Below are 22,633 nucleotides of genomic sequence, written 5' to 3' on the forward strand. Positions count from 1 at the left end.
TAATATTATTAACGTGTTGTGTGTTTACTTTATTTACTAAATATCAGGTTCTTGGCGCTTACGCCATATAAAATTTGATTCAACTGCAAAATCGCAAAATATTTAAAAACAGTATGTCTTTAAAATATACGATAGACAATCTCGTGCGTTATAAGATAAGTATGTTTTTTTTTTCCGTACAGTGTTGCTACTGCTCGCTTTGAAATTGTTGAGTTTGTTTATCAAAAATTCGTTACAGCTTTACAAAGTATGAAACAGATAACAAAACAAATTCGGAATTCAAAATTCGGGCATCCAAGTGCCCATATTCGTTTCAAGGACTACGTTATTAAAAACTAATGGCTCTAGGTACCGTTGTTTTTTCACAGTACGAGAAACATGCATACATTCATGCAAATTCTTTATTTAGATCTTAAAAAAGAATGCAGGCGATAATATTTATTGGCAACAATTTGAAAAGTGATACGCTGCTTATAGTGATTCAACGCAAAATGCCGTTTTGAGACTAATATCCGATTCGGGATTAACCAGGGAGGTTAGAGTAGATGGAGTAAACCTATCGTCGCAAAAGTGAAACCAAGGAAATGTCAGCAACGTGACATCACGACTTATGACGGCCGCCACTGCGCACGGTTAAAAGTACGAAAATTGCTGTTAAATAAAATTACACTGACTTTGAGTGCAAATATCAACGTTCGCAAGATCAGAAAAATGCCCTTAGGTATAATTTACATAAAATACCACTGAAATATCCCCTGTTCTACAAGGTTTTATCATGTATACGTTTGTGTTGTAGTTTCCATTTACACATTTTCTTGTACTTGGATTTCATTAAATTTGAAATACTTATTTGCAATTCTTGTGATTTTTCTGTATATTGAGTAAGAAGTCTTTTATATTCAGTATTAAAATTAGAACGGAAGATTTACAGGCATTTAATGATGAATAGCTAAGTTGTAGACAGCATCGAGTAAAATGTAAATAAAACCAATCACAAGACCGCTTATGCCAGCTGCCATACAGTGGCGTAAATAAGGGTATGCAAAGAATGCCGTCGCATAGGGGCCCGAAGGCTTAGAGGGCCCTTTGAATATTCTGCTGAAATAAATTCAAATGATTCAACTTAAAAGAAACGCATTCTTTTATAAATACTATGACGAAGGGCAAGGTGCCCCTATAAAAGTTGAATTCAGTGTTACATATACCAAAATGTCGGATATCATATATCAACGGAAATATCATTTTGACGTTCCCTAATCCATTTGGATGGTTTTTTTTTCGTGACGTCTGTACGTACGGACAGAATAAAGGGCTGTTCCCATCCTAAAAAAGATTTTAAAATGGGTTAAAATCGATTCAAAAGTGATTTTATTAGTGACATCTGTACGTTCGCATATACGTACATACGTATGTGTACAGAGAGATGTGTACATGGCTTCATTTTCATTGTACGGAACATACGGAGTAAGGCTTACTGCATTTATTCTAACCTCCATGGGACTAACATACCTTTTGAGCTAATAAATATAAATTTGAACTTTTTCTTAAGCGAAATTATTAGTATTGTTTATGTAGTTTTGATTAATATTTAATTTAATATATACTTAAGATTTATTTGGAATATTTTTTATTTTGACAACAAAATTTTTCATTTTGTAAAAAAAAAGTTTTGACCCGTCAGCTGTTTGTAATTCTTGCATGTAGCCAGCGTAAAGTTTCAGACCATAACATGTACTTTAACGGGCTAAATACTAAAAATACCCATATAAACTTCGATTATATTTCTGTTACATCAAAAACCGTCTTTAACCAAATATGCAGTAAATCTAATTTTTCCCAGTATTCGAAATTATGGACCATAATCGCTGCTGTTTTTTTGTTCCGAGAAGAAAAGCTGTGATGGCTTGTTAGAGTTTTCATTTCTAGCAGTCAGCTACTTAACATACCTGTGCTTAGCGAAATAAGCATAATTATTTCCGAGCTGCCGATGTCTGATATCTGCTTTTGATGTTTATATATTTTTCAACCGGTTGAATTGTTGAATGAATTAACTGAAATATTGAATTTAGTGAAACACAAAATTTTTACTGACAAAAGTTCGCAAAATAGAAAATTTCAGAAAGATCTTCAGTTTGGCCCATTACTTCTGCATAAGGGTGGTTCAATATACGCTAAGCGAAAAACCTAAAAACCGGTATAAAATCATTATAGAATAGAGAGTCATAGTATCTTCTAAACAGCCAAAGGATTACCAAAACAGGCATAAAATCGACATCTCTGTATCTGTTTTCTGTAAAATGCTTAATGTGGGTCACCGACCTTTCAGTATTTTGTTAATCTGACCATATTTTTCTTTGATTTGAATCTGAAAACCGCCGCCATGATGCCGAAGCAATGTTGTGAAATTAAAATTTTTGTTAATTTTTCTGCAAAATCGTTTTAATTAGCGGATTAAATAGAACGACACGACCTTTTTGCGAAAACATTTCACTTGCATAAAAAGGCTGGAACCACTGCAAAAAAGTCATGACTTGCGTAACATCGCCAATTGCTAAAAAATTTTATTATGCAAAATTTTTCTGTAACCTTTGTGCTGAGTGTATAGAGTTGTCAGAATGGTCAGATACGCTAAGATGGCTTAGTGTGGTTTCTTAATTAATTTTGATTTCATACTTTTTTAACAATGCGTAGGATAGTTTTTAAGTCGTTTCAATATCCATCTCCTACGTTTTGTTGTTGTGACTAATCTCGCTTGTTTGATATCAGAGCAAGCCCACGAAATTCATCGTGGCAAGGAGGCAAGATTGCGCCTGCCGTTGGCAAAAGCCCTGAGCACCCTACGGGTAACAGAGCTCAGTTCCGCCTCCAATTTCGAAGGAGTACCCCGCGGTGTGTGTGTGGGGGGGGGAAGGATCCGAGTGTCTCTCATCCGTCTTTCCCTATCACCAATCCCTCGAGAGAACTTTCGGCTCGCCGCATGTTTTGAGTGCCCTTTTGCTGAACAAACACTGTACATTTACAAACAGCCATACTTTCTCCGGGATCCGAGCCCTGCACTTCGGTGCGACAGTCAGCATCACTAACCACTATCCCGGTTGGGCGGCGTTGTTCTATGTTTTAGTCGTGTTTTTAAATATTACATTACAAAATTAAATAAATTTAAATATTACATTTACAGCATATAAGATTGCTGTATTAACGTATTCTATTTCCTGTCGATAGCTGTATATCATAATAAAATAACTCCACACACATTACACAGTTTAAATACCTTTATTTTCCATAGCGACACTCAGGCGCTAGGTTCCACCTTACAGCGTAACATATGAATCGCAACTTCCAATATACCACACAAATCCACTTTTTTACAGAATACATTTCAATGCCAATTCCGGCGGCGCATGCGCCATTAGCCAACATTCCGCTCTGGCGCCAAGCATTTCTCAGCTAATACAAAACACTCCCGGCGTTGAAATTCACAATTTCAAAACTATTATTTAAATAAATGTAAATATAAAGGCACTACAATAAATTACTTCACAATAACAAATCACAATATTGAAAAATATACATTCAAATTATTACAACAAATACCAGTTTATAATAGAAATAAACCATCACTCCACAGGAAGTATACATATATCTCGAACATTTCGTTTCAGAAAATGCTGATTAGGCAATCTTACAGTTACTACTCTCATTTTGTTATCGCTACCATGAAAAACCTCAGCTATTCTCCCCACTAACCATTTGGTTGAAGGCAAATTTTCATCTTTTATTAATACAAGAGTTCCCAACTGAACGTCATCCTTTAAAAATTTCCATTTGTGACGTTCTTGTAAATTATTAAGATAATCACGTTTCCATAATTTCCAAATTTTTTGTGTATACTTAGTGATTCTTTGCCATTTAGAAAGTCTGTTCTCATTTATTTTGGATAAATCTGGCTCAGCTAGAGTTGTGATAGGTCTACTAACCAAAAAGTGACCTGGGGTCAAAGTTTCAAAATTATCGTAATCAGCTGAAATTGGAGTAAGAGGTCTGGAGTTCAATACTCCTTCAATTTCAGTTAAAACAGTTAAAAACTCTTCTAAAGTTAATCTCTGATTACCAATAACTTTCTTCAAATGAGTCTTAAATGATTTAACCCCGGCCTCCCAAATTCCGCCGAAATTTGGCGACTTTGGAGGAATAAATTTCCACTCTACACCTTCAGTGGTATAAAAACTCGCTAAATTCTCATCTGGACACTCAACCAATTTTTGCAATTTTTTGAGTTCTACACTAGTACCAATAAAGGTTTTAGAATTATCACTCATTATTCCAGTACATTTTCCCCTTCTAGAGAAAAAACGTTTTAAGCTCGAAATAAAAGATTGGCTAGTTTGGTCTGTCACAAAGTCTAAGTGTATGGCTTTTGTACTCATACATACATATACTACGACATAAATTTTGTTCAAAACTCCCTTACGTTGATTCTTAAACTTTATTGCAAATGGGCCGCAGAAATCAACACCAGTTATGTTAAATGGGTATGATGGTGTGACGGTGACTCTTTGGGCAACTCGGCCTTTATTTGTTGAACTGTGATGGGTTTGTTTTTAAAACATGTCACACGTCTGTAGATGATCTTTCTACAATTATTTCTGCCATTGAGTGGCCAGAACCTTTGTCTTACCTGATGTAACAGTGATTGTGATCTTAAATGAAAGTACTTCAAATGAAAATGCTCTAAAATAATAGTAGTTAAACGATGTTTAAACTAGGTAAAACTATAGGGTGTTTACTATTAGCGGGTAGGTCCGAATAGGACAATCGTCCGCCCACTCTAATTAGCCCCATGTTATCAAGAAACCCATTCTATGATGCTAATTTACTTTTGAGATTTACACACTTACCTCTTTTTAATTGATTTATTTCGTCTTTAAACTCACATTTTTGGGCCTCTAATAAAATATACACCTCAGCATCCTTTATCTCTTCTAAAGTAAGTACTACGTACCTCTTTACCCGAGGGTTCTTAAGATTATGGATAAACCTGAAAATGAAACTTACAATACGAATAAGTTTAGTGTAATTAGAAGACAAATTAAGAATATCATTAAAGAGGTTTGCTTCATTACATGCAATTAAAACTAAGTTAGAATCGTTATGCAGTTCATTGTCCTTTTTAAGTTCATTTGGACACACTTCTTCAACTACCTCAATTGATAAGTCGTGATGAGGAATCTCTGAGCATGTTAGAAAGTCACAGCATGACCACCATTTGGAACAGTTCACAAGAAAGTCAATTTGAACACCACGGGTCATAACATCTGCTGGGTTCTCTTTTGTTGGACAAAAGAACCACTCTGTCGGCTGTGTTAACTTCCTAATCTCGTTAACTCTGTTGGCGATAAAAGATTTCCATTTGGTACTGGTACCTTTAATCCAGCACAGCACTATTTTGGCATCAGTCCAATAAAATATTCTCGAGGATTTCTTTTGATCGAGCAATTTTTTCACTCCAGAACCTAAACGGGCTGCTAGTAATAATGCACCAAGTAATTCAAGACGAGGTAACATAATTCTTTTCACAGGTGCAACACGACATTTTGATGCGACGAAACTCACAGAAATTTATTCTTGCTTACGCAGTTTTACGTAGACAACAGTACCGTACGCCCTCTGACTAGCATCTGAAAAGCAATGGATCTCTATGGAATCGGCTTCGGGATTCAAAATGAATCTTGGAACTGCAATTTTATTTAGATGATGACACTCACAGCACCACGTTGCCCACTCTTGACAGATATCTGTAGGTAGTTCAGCATCCCATGTCAATTTTCGAACCCAAAGTTCTTGTAGCAAGAATTTAAGTCTGACAGTAAATGGAGTTATTAACCCAAAGGGATCAAAAATCTTCCTGGCAGTTTTCAAGATGAACCGTTTCGTATTACGCTTATTTTTAAGGAATTCCATCAAACTGTCTGTGTCTATACTCAGACTGTCTTCATTAGTAGCCCAAGATATTCCCAAGATCTTAAGTGTCTCGTTTGAGTCATTGATTTTATGTGGATGGATCTCAAAATCTTCTTTTTCCCATTTTCTCATCAGCTCAGGATCATTGGATGCCCATTTACGCAAGTTCATATTTGCTGCACTCATAATTTGTTTAGCTTTTCGCGATAAGCTTAGAGTCTCATCTATACTGTCCTGTCCAGTAATAAAATCATCAACATAAACGCAAGAATTCAATATTTCAAATACAGCTGGCTGCTCATCTCGATATTTCCTAATGTGTTCTTTAGTTGTTGCAGCCAACAAAAACGGACTTGACTTAGTCCCAAAATTTACGCGCTTGAATCTATATGTCGCTAGTTTTAGATCATTTAATTGTGTGTTTTCCACAAACAGGAATCGCACTGCGTCTTGATCCTTTTCTGCCAAAGCAATCTGCAAAAATGCTTTTGCTACATTCGCTGAAATTGCAACTTTATTTAATTTTAAATTAATTAGCAGATGGAACATATTAGGATTTAAATTTGTCCCTGTCCATAGACAATCGTTCAGTGATAGTTGCCCGAACTCATGTGAGCTGCCATCAAACAGTATTCTAGTCTTCGTTGAAGCACTGGTTTCTCTAAATACCGGTTGGTGTGGTAGGTAAAATACTGGTTTACCGATAGGTATATTTACATCTGACACTCTTTCAATGATGCCTTGCTTGAGATAATCATCTAATATTTCACTATATGTAGAAAACAGTGTTTTGTCATAATTCATTCGCTTTGCAAGAGTTTTTAATCTATTTTCCGCTACTCGGTAATTATCAGCTAATTCCTTCCAGTCCCTTTTCCAAGGTAAAGTAACCTCGTAGCGACCAGCTTTAAAACAAACTGTCTTATTAAATATTTCCAATGCTTTGTCTTCCTCATGACAATAAGGATCATCTTTAATGCCTAATATCCAAACACACTATTTTGTAATATCAAGCCTGTGTTAGGAACATAGATTTTACCAGCTCGTAACATATCATAAAAAACTTCCGCGCCGAGCAACAGGTTTACTTTCTCTGGTTTATAAAATTCCGGATCCGCTAAATTCACCTTTTCAGGAATCACAAGGTTATTAACATCGATAAACTTTGCGGGAGTTAAACCTGCTATTTTTGGAATTACCAAAACCTCTAGTTTCCTTTTATACGTTTGTTCCCGATTACAGATAAGGGCAACTGCTTTTCTTTTTATCGTAGTTGAAATACCTGATATACTGCAAACCGAAATATTTGTCTTTTCCCTTTTTAAATTAAGTATATCCGCTAATTCAGTGGTACAAAAACAAGAAACACTTCCACTATCACATAACGCTTTCACCTTCATTAAAGTTCCATCAGTCGTCTCAATGAATACAAAGGCAGTAGATAATATCACGTTTTTCCCACTGTTAGTACCCGTAGAGGCTGTAAAAGTTTCGTTTTGAGTTTTAGCTTGAAATGCAGGTGCGTGTACATTTAACGCATTGCTGTTTTGATCACCCAACTCCTGATCTAAAGTGTCTGCTCTTTCTACTGTGGTGCCAAAGGAATTATTTTCGTTTTGATAACACAAGAGAATGCTATGTTTTTTCTTACACTTCTTGCACAAGTAATTAGAACGACAATTTCTCACACTGTGCAAATTAAAACAACAAAAACATAAATTCTGTTTTTTCACAAATTCTACCTTTTTTTTTTAAACTTAATTTCTGAAATTTGGGACAATTAAAAAGCTTCTGATTGCTCAAATTACATAACCTACACGAATTCTGCATATGTTTTTCATTGCATTAGAAACAACAGCGGTAAGTCTATGTGTAACTTTTTTTGTGTTTCACACTATTTGAAGCGTTGAGAGTTCTTGCATGATCTTTAAGAAATTCTATAAGATCTGTTAAATTAGGCAAATTCTCTTTCTCTAATTTTCTTTCCCACCATATTTTGGTGTTAGGATCTAATTTTTGCCCTAAAATGTATGCAAACACATTGGAAGAAAAACCGTTAACACACTGATTTAAAACTTCTAATGATCTCACGCATTCATTTGTAATGTCAATTAAGTTTAATATTGCTTACGCAGACTCATTTTGCATAGGATGCATATTCATAAATCATCTCAGATGAGCATACACTTGTTCGCGGTGATTAGAGAACCTTTCTTCTAGTAATGAAAAGGCTAATTTATAATTAGAGTCAACTATGGATATTGACTGCACAATACGATAAGCATCTTCTCTTAGCGCAGATTTTAAGAACCGTAATTTGACTGCATCTGTTAAATTAGGATTTGAATCAACACTGGCTAAAAAAGATATCTTTAAATGAAAGCCACTCATGTAAGTTACCCGAAAACGTTGGCAAATTAATTTTGGGTAATTTAACATTGTTCTCAGTATTCGTGCAAACCGAAAGCTCCGATTTAATTTCTTTGGAAAGTTTAGCTAATTTGCGATTTAATTCGACTTCTACATCTAAGAGAATATCGTCAATCTCTTCTTTCTCTTTTACATAAGCATCAATACTTTCTTCTGTACATAATCCGAACAAAGAATCGAAATTAGAATTTATTTCTGTCTCAAACACTTTAAATTTATTCTTTAGTACTTCCAAGTCACTTCCTTGGACATTTCCGTCCACAACCTTTTGTTTTAACTTTGTTATTTGTGTTTTTAATGTACGTTTTTTCGCTAATATCTCCTTTAGTGACATTTTAATTAGCAAAAGTCAATAAATTCAAAATGGTACAATGAGCTTCAAAAAGGAGGAGGGTACTTACCCTTTTGTTTCTACAGAACTTCAATCTTGAAGTATCCTATATAATTCTTCATTTCACAAATCGAAAGTAAATTCACAGTCTCCTAAACTTCATTAGCTGTTCCGGCTCTGAGCGGCCACAAAACTTGTATTAACGTATTCTATTTCCTGTCGATAGCTGTATATCATAATAAAATAACTCCACACACATTACACAGTTTAAATACCTTTATTTTCCATAGCGACACTCAGGCGCTAGGTTCCACCTTACAGCGTAACATATGAATCGCAACTTCCAATGTACCACACAAATCCACTTTTTTACAGAATACATTTCAATGCCAATTCCGGCGGCGCATGCGCCATTAGGCAACATTCCGCTCTGGCGCCAAGCATTTCTCAGCTAATACAAAACAATTGCCAGAAATATAATTTTTTATTTTAACAGCCTAAATACTAAAAATGCCCATATAAACTTTGACGGTAATATAATTAAAATTATATAAGCAGTGGTATACTTAAGTCAGTTTTTTTAATAAAAATTCAACTCTCACAAGGACGTATAAAATAAATATTCATAATAGGAAGTACAAATATACAACGAGAAGGTTAAAAAAAAAAAAAAAAATATTTCAATTATTTTTTAAAACGAAAAATTTCCGTAAAAAATTGATTGCAGAAAATTTGATATTAAATTGCGCTTTATCGAATTCATAAACCGCAGTCCATTTTAATCTGGAGCCGAGTTTATTGACTGTAAGGTTAATTTATAAGTTATTTCTTTCACCTTAGCCAGACTTCGTGGTGTAGTGGTCTGCACGCTCAGCGCGTTTTTCATCTTGCCTGCTTCCAAAAAATACCTAATGTCGAATTCACAGTAGACGCCGCTTAATATGATCGCGATTAATGTTATCATTCGGATATTGTTATCGAATTACTGATATCCTGCCCGATTGTATACGAAAATACGGAAAGTAATTCATTTATTGTGATCGACCATTTGGTTAATATGATCAAAATACTACTGAATAAACTTTTGAAAGTTGGAGTAATGATTGACTAAGGTTAAAATAGATTATAATATTTGACAACTGATAAAGAAATATCGCCAAGTAAGGTATTAAATCTCTAGATAGCGTGGTTGCGATTTTAGTCAATCATTTAAAATTAAGCGCAAAAAGCAGCTTCAGTTTGGCGTAGATTTTTGAACAACTCTATCGATTTTGAGGGCGGTCAGATGCAGTTTCTCTTTTTCAAGAGCAAAAGGATTTTTGGCAAATTCCACGTATTCCTTGCTTCCTGGAGGGGGGTGGAAAAAACAAACATTTTAATTAAAAAAAATTTTTTTTAATAATTTTTAATTTTACATTACTCTTTCAACATGGGGATGCCCTTCATGTATTCAGATTAGGGTTTCAGCATCGGTCAAATAGCTTCCTGAAACGTTAAGGATAGTTCATAAATGAACTTTTACATTAAAGGCATTGTGAACAACAGATCATAAACAAATTTTTGCCTGCTCGTAATTAAAATGCTGTGAAAGTACTACTTATTTATGTTAAATTCCATTGCTGTTTTGAAGGACATTTTTCTCCTCATCGTTTAACGTTATCATTCAATTAATGTTATCAAAATAATAAGGACAAACATGATCACATTAAGCGGTGCCTACTGTATTGCTTGTTAACGTGATAGTGTTCTTGCAATATACCACGTATGTGTATGGAACGAAAGCCCTTTATTTAAAAATTAAAAAACTGTTATGCCTAGGTACATCCATTTATAAAGAAACTGCATGTGCAATGTTAATTCATTCGAATTCTCGACTCAGAAGAGAGTATTTGCTAATAAGGGGAACGAGAGAGCAACCTAACATGTGAATGATATGGCCTGAAAGTTAAATGAAATGTAATTAAAAGTGTGTAAGAACGAATAATATGCATTTTCTAATTAAAAATTTCAAACAAAATGTATGAAGCAAATGTTTTCCAAAATCATACAAAATGGAGTAAGAAGTTTCATGATAACGGAACACTTATAATATAAATCACGTTCGCATTTAGCTTCCAAAGCTTATTCCTGTATATACTTTCGTAATATTGTAAGGTATTTCTCCCGCCTTCCTAGCGTGCCTTCGTGGTGTAATGGCCAGCACACTGGGCCTGTATTCCAGAGGTCCGTGGTTCGATTCCCGGCGAAGGCGTTGCTAATTTTTCATCTCTCCAGCATCCGAAACTACCTAATGTCTCTACAATATTGTTACTGATAACAATATTCAAAGTCCATTCATGTCGTCGTGGTAATGCTCAACTTGCTGTTACATATCTTTGAATTTATCAAGATGTATGTTAAGGCTTCGAGGGGCATTCATTCTGCAGTTCATGTTACATTCGCTTTTGACTAGTTTTACCTGCGGTTATGTGGCCATTAGTTTTACGATTATCCAGGAAGACGTTAATCACGGCAATAAAACTGTCCTATTCCATCCTTTTCATCAGAGTTAGGTTCGCGGAGGAATTCCGTATACTTCACGCTCTTCAGAATCGAAGGTGTGACGAAGACTCTTGATTTAATACCCCTCTTCCAGATTCATAGTTGACAGAACAAGTACAAGACGTGTTAAAAAGAGTTTGTGTGTAGAACTTGCGTAATTATGCTGAGTTTGAAATGTAACGATGATATCATCGTATAAGTATGCAACTAGAGCTTTTATTTGACTCATTATGAACTTTAATAAGGAACTCACTCCACTCTGGTATTCTTCTTGTTTCGAATAAATTCTTATTATTCGAAACGAAGGGGTACCAAGAAGACTTTTTGAGACGAACTTCAGAAAGAAAGCATGCGTTTTGAAGTTTCCAGTGTCTTCCTAACCATATTCGTCTACTTTAAAACAAACATATAGTAAGGATGTCAATAGACATCTAGAAATACGTTTCGCTGGCGTCATACATCTTATGAGTTTTTTTTTTTTTTTTTTTTTTTTTTTTTTTTTTTTACCAATTACGTTTATCCTGTTGTCTGTATAAATTTGTCCTAAACCTAGCAAAATGAATCTGTGAGATGCCTGCGCTAATTTAAATTACAGTTATTAGAGATCTATAGTAACCAGGCATATTTAAAAGACAATTTACAAACATCATCCTGTTCAGAGCAAAAGCTCAATCTGAAAGCGAAAAAAATTTTAATTTTTAAAGTTTAATTAGAATATGCTTTGATTTTAAATTATTACCACTGACAAAATTTCAGGAGCGTTCAGTGATGATCAAGGGTTCGATTGGGGGGCCAGTAGCCAGATATTTGCAGGCAATTGAGGGGCATAATTCGTATATCATTCATTAAAAACGTTTATAAAATTATGATTATTTTTTTCCATATAATACAAAACACATCATACAAGAAAAAAATATATTAAAATTATGATATTAGAAGACTGTATTGTATTGAAGAAAAATGTTCAAGCAGACGTCTTATTCAAAACACATAGGTGTGCTAAGTTATCCCAAAATAAAAGTTGTTACGAAACCGATATCATTGATTTTTCCATCCTCTTACCTAGTGGCAACAAGCATTAGTCAAGTCAATGATTTACAAATCAAAACAAGAAACAGATTGATACTTTTGAACGAGGTGATTTAAGAAATAAATTAAGCAGGTTACATATGCCAAAAGTTAAAAAATTTGCACTAAGCACAGCCATCACATGATTTAAAGTCAAACTTTTGTGTTGTTAGAATTTGTAACTTTGTTTCTGAAAACTCGTGCATATTTGAAAAATTAAAAAATAATAATAATACAAAAATTAGTAAAATAGGAATTTAATAAACCATTTTTTCCTAAACTTTCGTTCATATTCGTAGTCTAATTGTTACCTTTAAACTATTTTTATGCAATTATTTATATTATTATTTTGTTATATATTCTGTATATATATAGAGAGAGAAAACTGTAATGTAAATGAAGAAAACCGTTAATTTAAAGGAAGACCGGTGCAAGAAAAAGGTTGGGAATACGTGTTCTAGGTTGAGTTATATAAAAAATGCTTGTTGTGCTTGGCGTGTAAAAAGTATGACGGACTCTAGAAGCATTTTATTGGCCATTAATTCAACTCACATTTAACCTTTAAGATAAGATATGCGAAAAGCGTTTTCAGAGAGATAATCCTCACTGTTTTGCGTATTCTTAGACGATTTTGATATATTCTAATTTTATGAGCTTTTAAGTTGCCAGTGAACAATATGCATACAATTTATCAACATCCGCATTTTGTGTTTTAATGTACCATAAAAATGAAAAAAATAATTGACAGTAGTATTTGAGGGCCCATATTTTTCCTAATAACCTGCTATGTTTTAAATTCAAAACAAGAATAAAAAGTTATCAACAGAAACATCTAACAGTCAATTTAAGAAACATATTTTATCAGTGCATAAGATATTTTCTTCCGCCTAGCCACATGCCTTCGTGGTGTTAATGGAAGCACGCTCGACGCATATTCGGGAGGTCCGGAATTCGATCCCGTCATGAGCACTTCTAATTTTTCACTTCTCCTGCTTCAAAAAAGTCTAATGACTATATAGGTAAAAAGATAACTATTGGGATATAAAAAGTAATATTCAAAATATAATTTCCATTTCTTTCGTTTAAAACTATAAAAAATCAAATTCACAACAGTTTTTTTAAAAAAGCACGTATCTCTGAAATGGCAGAAAAGTAATCAAAAGTAGTCAAAGGTTGAGAAATGACTTGAGCTCGTCTACAGAATTAGTTTAAAAAATATTAGTAACTCGTGTTCTAAAACAATCAACACGAATTTATTTTTAAGACAGAAATAAAATTAAAACAATATTAACAAATTTATTATCATTTCTTTTTGTAAAGTATGATTCGGGTAACATATTTATTATCATTTCATATTTATTATCATTTCATATTTATTATCATTTCTTTGATATCATTTCTTGAAATTATCATTTTATTATCATTTCTTTGAAATGATAACATATTTATTATCATTTCTTTTTGTAAAGTATGATTTTTGTAAAGTATGATAATCGTGCTACCATTAGGTATGCAGAGATGTGCTAAAAATATATATACTAATTCGCGTTAGAACACGCATGTTCAAAAAATTACTTGCGCTTTGTTATGAAAGGTGGATTTTAAGCTCCTGAAATTTACTTTGTTAATATGCTTGTAATTATGTAACTTACTTTCGATATGTTAAGTAGGAAAATTTATTTAAAATCCAAATATTTTTGGAGTGTTTTAGTAATGGACCGCTAATAGCCGAATGGATAAGACTACTGAATATTAATGGTTCGACCCGAAATCCTTTCTGGCGAACTGATTGTCTGTATGACTTTATCCCATGTATAGCGAGAATACGAATTAATTTCTTTCGGAACGTCTTCCACGAAGCCCTTGAAATTCCTTCCCGAAAACATTCATCTCCGTAGGTAGATAACCTGCCTTAATCAATTACCTAACCTGTAGTATTAATGCCATGTTATTACAGTACATAAAGCTAGACGTGTCTTTGTTGCTAGATGAAAATGCACGATAGTAGGGGGTCGCCTATCATGAAATGTTTCACCACTTATATTGGTTTCTAGACCTTTAGCAATTTTCAGATTATCCTGTCCACCAGTGTCTAAATGCCTAAGAGCACTGAACTTCATGCAATGAACATTTAAGTACTGAGACCACTGAATTCGGTATTTGACTCGACTTGAAAACTTGTAGAAAGGCCGTCCATGAAGGCATCGTTGTCTTAGGCAGATTACTCTCAGGGAGAGTTAGGTAGCCATAGTTCCTTCGAAATAATTATGTTGCTGCTTTTATTATCAAATACAAATTCTGAATTATGCAGAGTGCTCTTCAAATCTGCACACTGATTGGCGCACTTCAAATCTGCAGAGGGAAATGAGTCCCCTGTGCTGGTTTGATACCATTTCCCTGTGCATATGAAAAACCAATATTATTTTCTATGTATTAAATAAATAATTAATTTCTGATATTAGGGTTTCCATACTTTATGAACGCATGTTTGAACTGCATTTGTTTTTGCGGAATAATTTAGTAATGTGTATTTCTCTTACTTTGCTGATTTGTTCCGCCTATTTCAAATAAGTAAAATTAAATAAGTTTTAAAACGAAAGCTGTTGATGATAAAGAACGGTATGAAACGGTGCCAGTTCTTTTAAAATAGGAAGTTTATAGTTATATGTCGGAGAAAATTAAAAAGGCTGCTATTCATAAGCATACATCAGGTGACGTATACATTAAATATGTTTCAAACACAATGAAAGATATCTTTTGAAATATTTCCGTATATACTACATTTCGAAATCGCAATAAAAAATGCGATAACACTTATTTGTCTCTTAATCATTCTGAATTCAGTGTAGAGATTGTGTTAATAAATTTATTGATGACTTTTCAAATGCACAGAAATTTTAAATTATTTTTCAAATGAATAATAATAAACAAAAATAAAGAAAACGCCAGCTATACTAATGCGTTTGAAGCAGCATATATTATATACACTCTTTTGCAAAAAAATCTCCAAACACCGTGAAGGAAGTGGTTGTTTTGGATGAAATTGAATATATGTATAGCTCATACACAGATAATTAAATTAAAAAATCAAGGTCATAGTACCTGTTCACGGCTCACAATCACCCATTGAGTGTTCAAATTAGTAGTTGGTCGAACCGCCCCTTGCGGCAATATATGCTTGAATTCGTCGAGGCAAGGAGTGGCAGAGGTTCCTAATGTCATCTTGCGACACATTGTGCCAGCCATTCATCAGTTGTTGCTCTAGATATGCTATATTTTGTAGTGCCCGAATCTTGCGGCCTGCATGACTCAGGCATGCTTGACTGGTTAAAGGTTTGGTGACCTTGCTGGCCAAGGAAGAGTATCAACCGCACGGAGACAGTCCAGAGATATGCGAGCGGTATGTGGCTTGGCATTATCTTGTTGGGAAAATGGCCCCAGGATGACGTGCCATGAAGGGCAATGCCACCGGCCACAGAATGGTATCAGCATATCGTTAAGCTGCTAAAGATGTACGGAGGATGACTAAAGATGACATGCTGTCATAAGAAATAGCGCCCCACACCATCACACCAGGGGTTATGGCTGTATGCCTTTGTAAAACAAAAGTTGATTGGGAAAGCTGGACCCGTCCTTTCCAGACACGAACGCGGTGGTCATCTGCTTCAAGAGTAAAGCGGAATTCATATGGCAGCCATGATGATCGGCTGCGACACTACTCTAGACGACTTCGCCGATGTTGTGGGGTCAAAGGCAAACGCCTTAGAGGTCTCTGTGAGCGTAACCCCGCCTCAGACACTCGCCGTGAGATGGTGGACGGTACCACGGGAAGTATAGACGTGGCTGCAGTGCGTTGAATAGTCGACAAAGATACCGTTGGGGCGGTTCAGGCGTGGCGAACAGTCATCCTATCTTGCCCCACATTTATGTTCCTGGGCCTTCCAGAGCCAGGCCCGAATTGAAATTCTTCATAAAAATCGATAGTTCTGCCTGGTGTACAATACAATACTCTCTCTCTCTCTCTATATATATATACGTGTATATTTTCCAGCAGTCGTGATGAAGCTTGGCATCAAAGTTCAGGCGTTGCTTTTGCAGAGTGGTAAGGCGGTATGCAAATGACGAGACAAGATGATTTAGCATTTAAGTGCACATCTTTATTCCATAGCTTTAATTCAATTTTCACCGTAGATCATGCTTTATTTCGTATGAAATTCTCCAAACTACATATTCAATAGTGATTTAAACTAAGTACGATTGTACATTCTGCGTCATAACTAATTCTAGCAAAAGGAAGACAGATGATAAACGCAGTAGCATAGATCCTAACAGCCGAGGAAGAGAAAAGCTTCTGTCCGCAAAATGGCGCGCATTCGTTATTTATAGTAGCGGTTACGTAATAGGCGCGAATGTTCTGGAAAGTACTGGTCTGGGGAGAAGATCCTGAATTGCAGAAAGTTAATTAAAGGTTGCTGGTTCGCAAAGAGCAAAGCCGTCCTATTTTTTATATTTTACATACTATATATGTGATATTTTAGCAGTCGGGCACATGAGTTCCGAACATTGTTGTGGTTGAGTGTTAAGGCAGCATCCGTTGACGACACAGAAGGATTTCACTTTTTACTGTTCCATATCTTTATTTCAATTTTCCATGCAGATCATTTTTACTTTAGATGAAATTCTCCAAATTACATATTCAATAGTGATTTAAACTAAGTACGATTAAATTTAAACTTTCTGCGTCATAACTATGGACAAAGGAAAGATGGGTTAAGCAGCAGTAACTGTTGTAGCGCAGGAGGAGAGAAGCAATCAATCTGACGCAAAATGGTGCGACTTCGTTATTTATAAAAGGGGTTACGTAATAAGCTCGAATGTTCTGGAAAGTATTGGTCTAGGGGGAAGATCCTGAATTGCAGAAAGTTAATTAAAGGTTCCTGGTTCGCATAGAGCAAAGCGTCCTATTTTTTATACTTTACATATATATATATATGTGTGTGTGTGTGTGTAAGATAAAAATGTATGAATCAGAATTATAATATAACTATAAACATTAATTCTTCCTCTCTATTCTAAAATCGTAATAACTTATCTGCACTGCGTCATTCAAATTAATCATGCGATCTTACGTAACCGTTAATACCAGATGCCTCTTGACGACCAATCACCGAATTGCAAACAAAAACTTTCCTCTTCGCGTGCTTCCATCCTTCATAACTACGCACTTCAGCTCTTGCTCTCTACTGTGCTAAGATGTAATTTCGCTGGCTTGCTTTCTGTCCCAACAACATCAAAAATGTAAATCTTCTGTGGAAAGGCACGACTAGAGTGCCAAGTGATTGTGGCCACAAATATCAATTGGAAATAAAAATGGAATTGAAACTGCCTCGACTGCCAAGTTCTTTAAATACTACGCAATCAAAATTCTTCTTCAATATGGATCTAAGCACGCATCTACAGTGTTCCGTCATTTTCTTTCCTTTTATTATGACAATAAGCCGGTAAGATAGTTTCTTGCAGCCTGAAACCTCAATGGAAAATTTAGTTCTGCTCTTCAAATCATCGTTTTGTGATAAATCCAAGATAATGTGAAAGAAGTGAATCATCAAGTTTGTTTTTTCAGTGTTTAAAAAATAACAGATCATTCTTCTGCTGTGGTGTTTTGCAAGTGCTTCAAAAAAATAATCACGCGTAGTGTTTACAGATTGAAAGTAATCTCTCGATAAATTGAGAAGTTCGAATGCCTAGTGAAAAGGAAATCATCAGTGAATTACCGTTTAGGAATTCAGCATTACAGCTGGTTCAAGGTCGATCTGAGTTAGTGTTTGCAAGTATGTGCGACAGAAAATTATTTGCACTTCCGCTTTTTCAACAGCTCAAAAATTATTATATTCGTGTGAATCTAGCTCAGGAACTAAATTATTTAATGTGCTGCGGATTCTATAGTTTTCATTTCAACTTTGGTTAAAATTTCTGCAATTTGTTTTGAGAAAATCTGAAATTCTTGTTCATTAATTTTTCTAATTTTTCATAATTATGTGTGAGCAAATTAAGTAACGAATTTTAAACTATTTAAATTATTCATAGGGAAGGATATTAAGATAAGATTTTATGTTTTTGAAATTTTGTTGAGAATTTTGAGTACGAATTTTATAATTATTCTAAAAATGAAGTAGGTGTAAAAAATAAGTGAAATTATTACAGATGCGTAATATGAAATTATGGTAAATGCATGTTAAATATAGTGTATGTCGAGGGAGTACTGGGTTCCTAAGCAGAGGCCTGTAATTACCTCTGTACAGTTGTTCCCTTCACCCTCTTCAAGTAAGATAATGTTGGAGGCTCTCATTTTATGAGTGTGTGTAATTTTTTTATATTATTATTATTATTATTATATTTTTTTTATTATGGAATGTATTAGTGCAGTTATCAAAGGCCAGTTACCTTAATGCAAGGAACGGAGGCCTTTTCAAGTAACTGCCTAGGCACCCTGGGCCACCAGTGCATAGAACAAACACACTGGTTAGCTCAAGAGGACAGCCCTACTGATGGATATGGTTTGTTTAGGAGTATTGCGAGGCCTCCCAGTTGGTAAAATACAGGAATTGTAAATGAAAGATGATAACGGTGAAACCGTAAATTCTGAAAATCTTAATCCTATTATTTATGATGTTAAATTATAATTTATCAGTATAGAAATAAGTATCATAAATATTTAAGTGCATTACATTTAATTATAAGTAATGATTATGTAAAAGTTTATTTTGTGATATTCTCTAATAACAAGAACCTTCCCTGAAGAATTATGATTATGTGAACTCTCAAACAAAAAGACTTTTGGACTGAAATGCTGAAAAATTCAATAGGACTCTAAAAATTAAAAAATTTATTAAAAAAATTGATATTTATAAATTATACTTTACAGGACAAAAATTTTATGATTTATTTTTATTTTTTTACATTTGCTAGTGCTTTAACTCTTTCTCTTTAAAAAGGCTTCTCTGTCGCTAAGCCTTTTTCTTTTTGAAGGGGGGGGGGAAATATGCAAGATAAAAATGTATGAATCAGAATTATAATATAACTATAAACATTAATTCTTCCTCTCTATTCTAAAATCGTAATAACTTATCTGCATTGCGTCATTCAAATTAATCATGCGATCTTACGTAACCGTTAATACCAGATGCCTCTTGACGACCAATCACCGAATTGCAAACAAAAACTTTCCTCTTCGCGTGCTTCCATCCTTCATAACTACGCACTTCAGCTCTTGCTCTCTACTGTGCTAAGATGTAATTTCGCTGGCTTGCTTTCTATCCCAACAACATCAAAAATGTAAATCTTCTGTGGAAAGGCACGACTAGAGTGCCAAGTGATTGTGGCCACAAATATCAATTGGAAATAAATATGGAATTGAAACTGCCTCGACTTCCAAGCTCTTTAAATACTACGCAATCAAAATTCTTCTTCAATATGGATCTAAGCACGCATCTACAGTGTTCCGTCATTTCCTTTGCTTTTATTATGATATATATATATATATATATGTATGTATATGTATATATATCTTTATCATCACAAAGATTGACAAAGCTAGCAACAATTTTAGTGTTATTTGAAAAAAGTTTTATTTCGACATTCTGAATAAAGAATTAAATAACGCTTGCACCTATCAAAAGATTACTACCAGCACTAAAATTCTTCTCAATAAATTTAATGCACTTCATAAAAAACTTAAAATCCGTCCTCGCAAATATAATAACAGATTTGCAAATCTATATGCACTACCAAAATTTCATAAGACTTCGGTCAAATTTAGGTTCATTGCCGATAGTACCAAAAGTTATCTAAAGGTTATAAATAGATTATCTCTTTGCACAAAAACTTCATCTCACACGTGACTTCATTAATAATTACGATTTTAAAGATCTATATTGCAAATGGATGATTTCAAGTAACGAACATGTTCTAATAACCTTAAATACACTTAAAATAGAACATATCCAATGCTACGACTTTGGAAACCTCTATACTACTTTGCCACTTGAAGAAATTTATAAAAGTTTACTTGCTCTTCCCGAGTTATTTCCCCAAATTTCTACAATATTAAATGCTGAAAAACGGCAACTTTTTCTTTTGTGCGTGCTTTTCAATAATTATATTCAATTCAACAAGAACAACATATTTAAAGAAATACAGGGAATTCCTATGGGAGGTAATTTTTCAACTGCTGTCTGTGAATTATTCCTTTTTACAAAAGAATTGACTTTGATACGTTCACTCAATAAGGAATCATAAATTTTACCAACACATCTTTCGATATATTGATGATGTAATAGCCTTCAACAACTTCAGCAAGATTGAAAATGCTAATATCTACCCTTCATGCCTAAAACTTAATACTACAAATACCGTGCAACATGATATAGTCTACCTTGATTTGCACATTATAGATTACAATTTTTTGAAAGTCTATGACAAACGAAGAGAATTCAACTTTTCAACACTTAATTTAACCAACTGGAATTCAAATATTTCTAAAAGAGTCATCCTCAACACAATTTACTCACAGCTGCTTAGAATTAAAAGAATCTGCAATACAACAAAACACCTTCAAGAAGAAGTACTATACTTCTTCACAATATTGAAAAATAACCTTATTCCTCAAAAAGTAATTAAAAATACATTAAAAAAAAGCTGGCATTAACCTTACCATTTTTTAGATTTTTCGAGTTAGATAATGAAATTTTATGCTTAAAGTGGATGGCTAATTCTGAAGATCTAATGTATAAATGTACAAATAATTCTTGTCACAACGTCTATTTTTCCTCTTAAAATTTGGCACAATACTTTTAATTCTATTTTTAAATCGATTTTAAACATTTGCTAGCCAATTCTATTCTGTTATTAACTTATGGGTTATTTCGTTTCTGGCAGCTTAACGCCCTCTAGCTTGAAGAATTACGACTTTAATTAACAAATTACTATTTTTTCATTCTTTCTGCTAACTTTAGAGGCCATTTTACGTAATATTTTGTTGAATTAGCCATTTTCTCTTTTATCCAGTCCAATTTTCTTCAAACTACTAAGACAAGACGCCATTTTGAACCTTTTCCGCATTTATCAACACATTTTACCCCTCTTTGCAATGAGTCAGGTTTTTTGCCAACGGTCAGTCGCTTTACATTGGCTATTACCCAGTGACGTTGTTTCCCTTCACTTTCTACGTCATCCGGCGAGTTGGAGGGCAGTGGGCACGCTCGGGGTTTGCCCACCCTTTTCGAGTTTCTTCGTTGACCAAGGAAGACGGCAATGATACAGGTCTGTTTTTGATAATTTTTTTCTCTAAAGGATTTTTCTAGGTCTTGGCAAGACTCTTGCTTCAAATTCGTCTATTATATAATCTTTTCCGTTTTGATTTAAATATAATTTATGGTACTTTTACAAAGTATTAACTCTTTAAGCTCGCAGGTCCACCCATAAGGTCTTGTATATTTTGACTAATAGCATATCGCTATTTATGTATTTTTTTCTGTACATCGGCATTTCCTTTCCATTATTTATTTATTATCTTTTTTACACCTTAATGTAAGCGGACGCGTCGGGTTATTGGAACAGAGAATTGAGACTAAAGTTTTTGACATTGTTTATTTAATTCATTGAAAAATGTGTGAATAGACACAAAGATTATAAATTGGAATAGACATTATTTAGCTGTTGAATGCAATACAAAATGTTGCTAACGGTAAAACAACACATGTTAATTCTTGAGTTCTGTACGAAGAACAAACTGTTTGTGAAAAACGTACTGTTCTTCGTACAGAACTCAACAATTAACATGTGTTGTTTTACCGTTAGCAACATTTTGTATTGCATTCAACAGCTAAATGCAACATTCAACAGCTGTGTGCTGAACTGTTTGTTTAATATTTTAAGAATGTTTCATTGCATATTTTCCTGCAGCTTTGCGAAACCTCCAGCAAAATACGCAGTGGAAATCTTAGCGTACAGTTTCAATTGTCTGTTTCAGCGAAACGCGTGATGGAATTAGCTTAGTTCGAAATTCATTGAAAAAATTTCCCCTGACGTGCCAAAATGAACTTCGAATTGGGCTAATCAACCATTTACCGCTTTTTAATTTTAATTTTTATTTTTATCTCGATCAATTGATTGGTACTTTTACTGTGTTTTAAATGTACTTAATTTAACATTTGGCTTACTATTTTTGTTAATTTTTACTTGCAAATATTCAAATGTTGTATATTTCTCTTTTAACACAATTCATTGCAACTAAATTTGCTT

The 22,633-nt window shown here is 34.1% G+C and overlaps 1 protein-coding gene and 1 non-coding gene across 2 annotated transcripts in view; both read left to right on the plus strand.

Moving 5' to 3' along the window:
• The window catches only part of LOC118197762 (uncharacterized), a 268,218-nt gene that overhangs the window by 114,630 nt on the left and 130,955 nt on the right, over nucleotides 1-22,633 (plus strand). The window lies entirely within an intron of this gene.
• Nucleotides 10,901-10,973, plus strand: TRNAT-UGU (transfer RNA threonine (anticodon UGU)). Its single transcript has one exon. It is a non-coding gene; the product is annotated as a tRNA-Thr (tRNA).

The sequence above is a fragment of the Stegodyphus dumicola genome, chromosome 4, assembly GCF_044657685.1.
Source record: "Stegodyphus dumicola isolate Sdum_Otavi_A_Nest chromosome 4, ASM4465768v1".
Classification (NCBI taxonomy): domain Eukaryota; kingdom Metazoa; phylum Arthropoda; class Arachnida; order Araneae; family Eresidae; genus Stegodyphus; species Stegodyphus dumicola.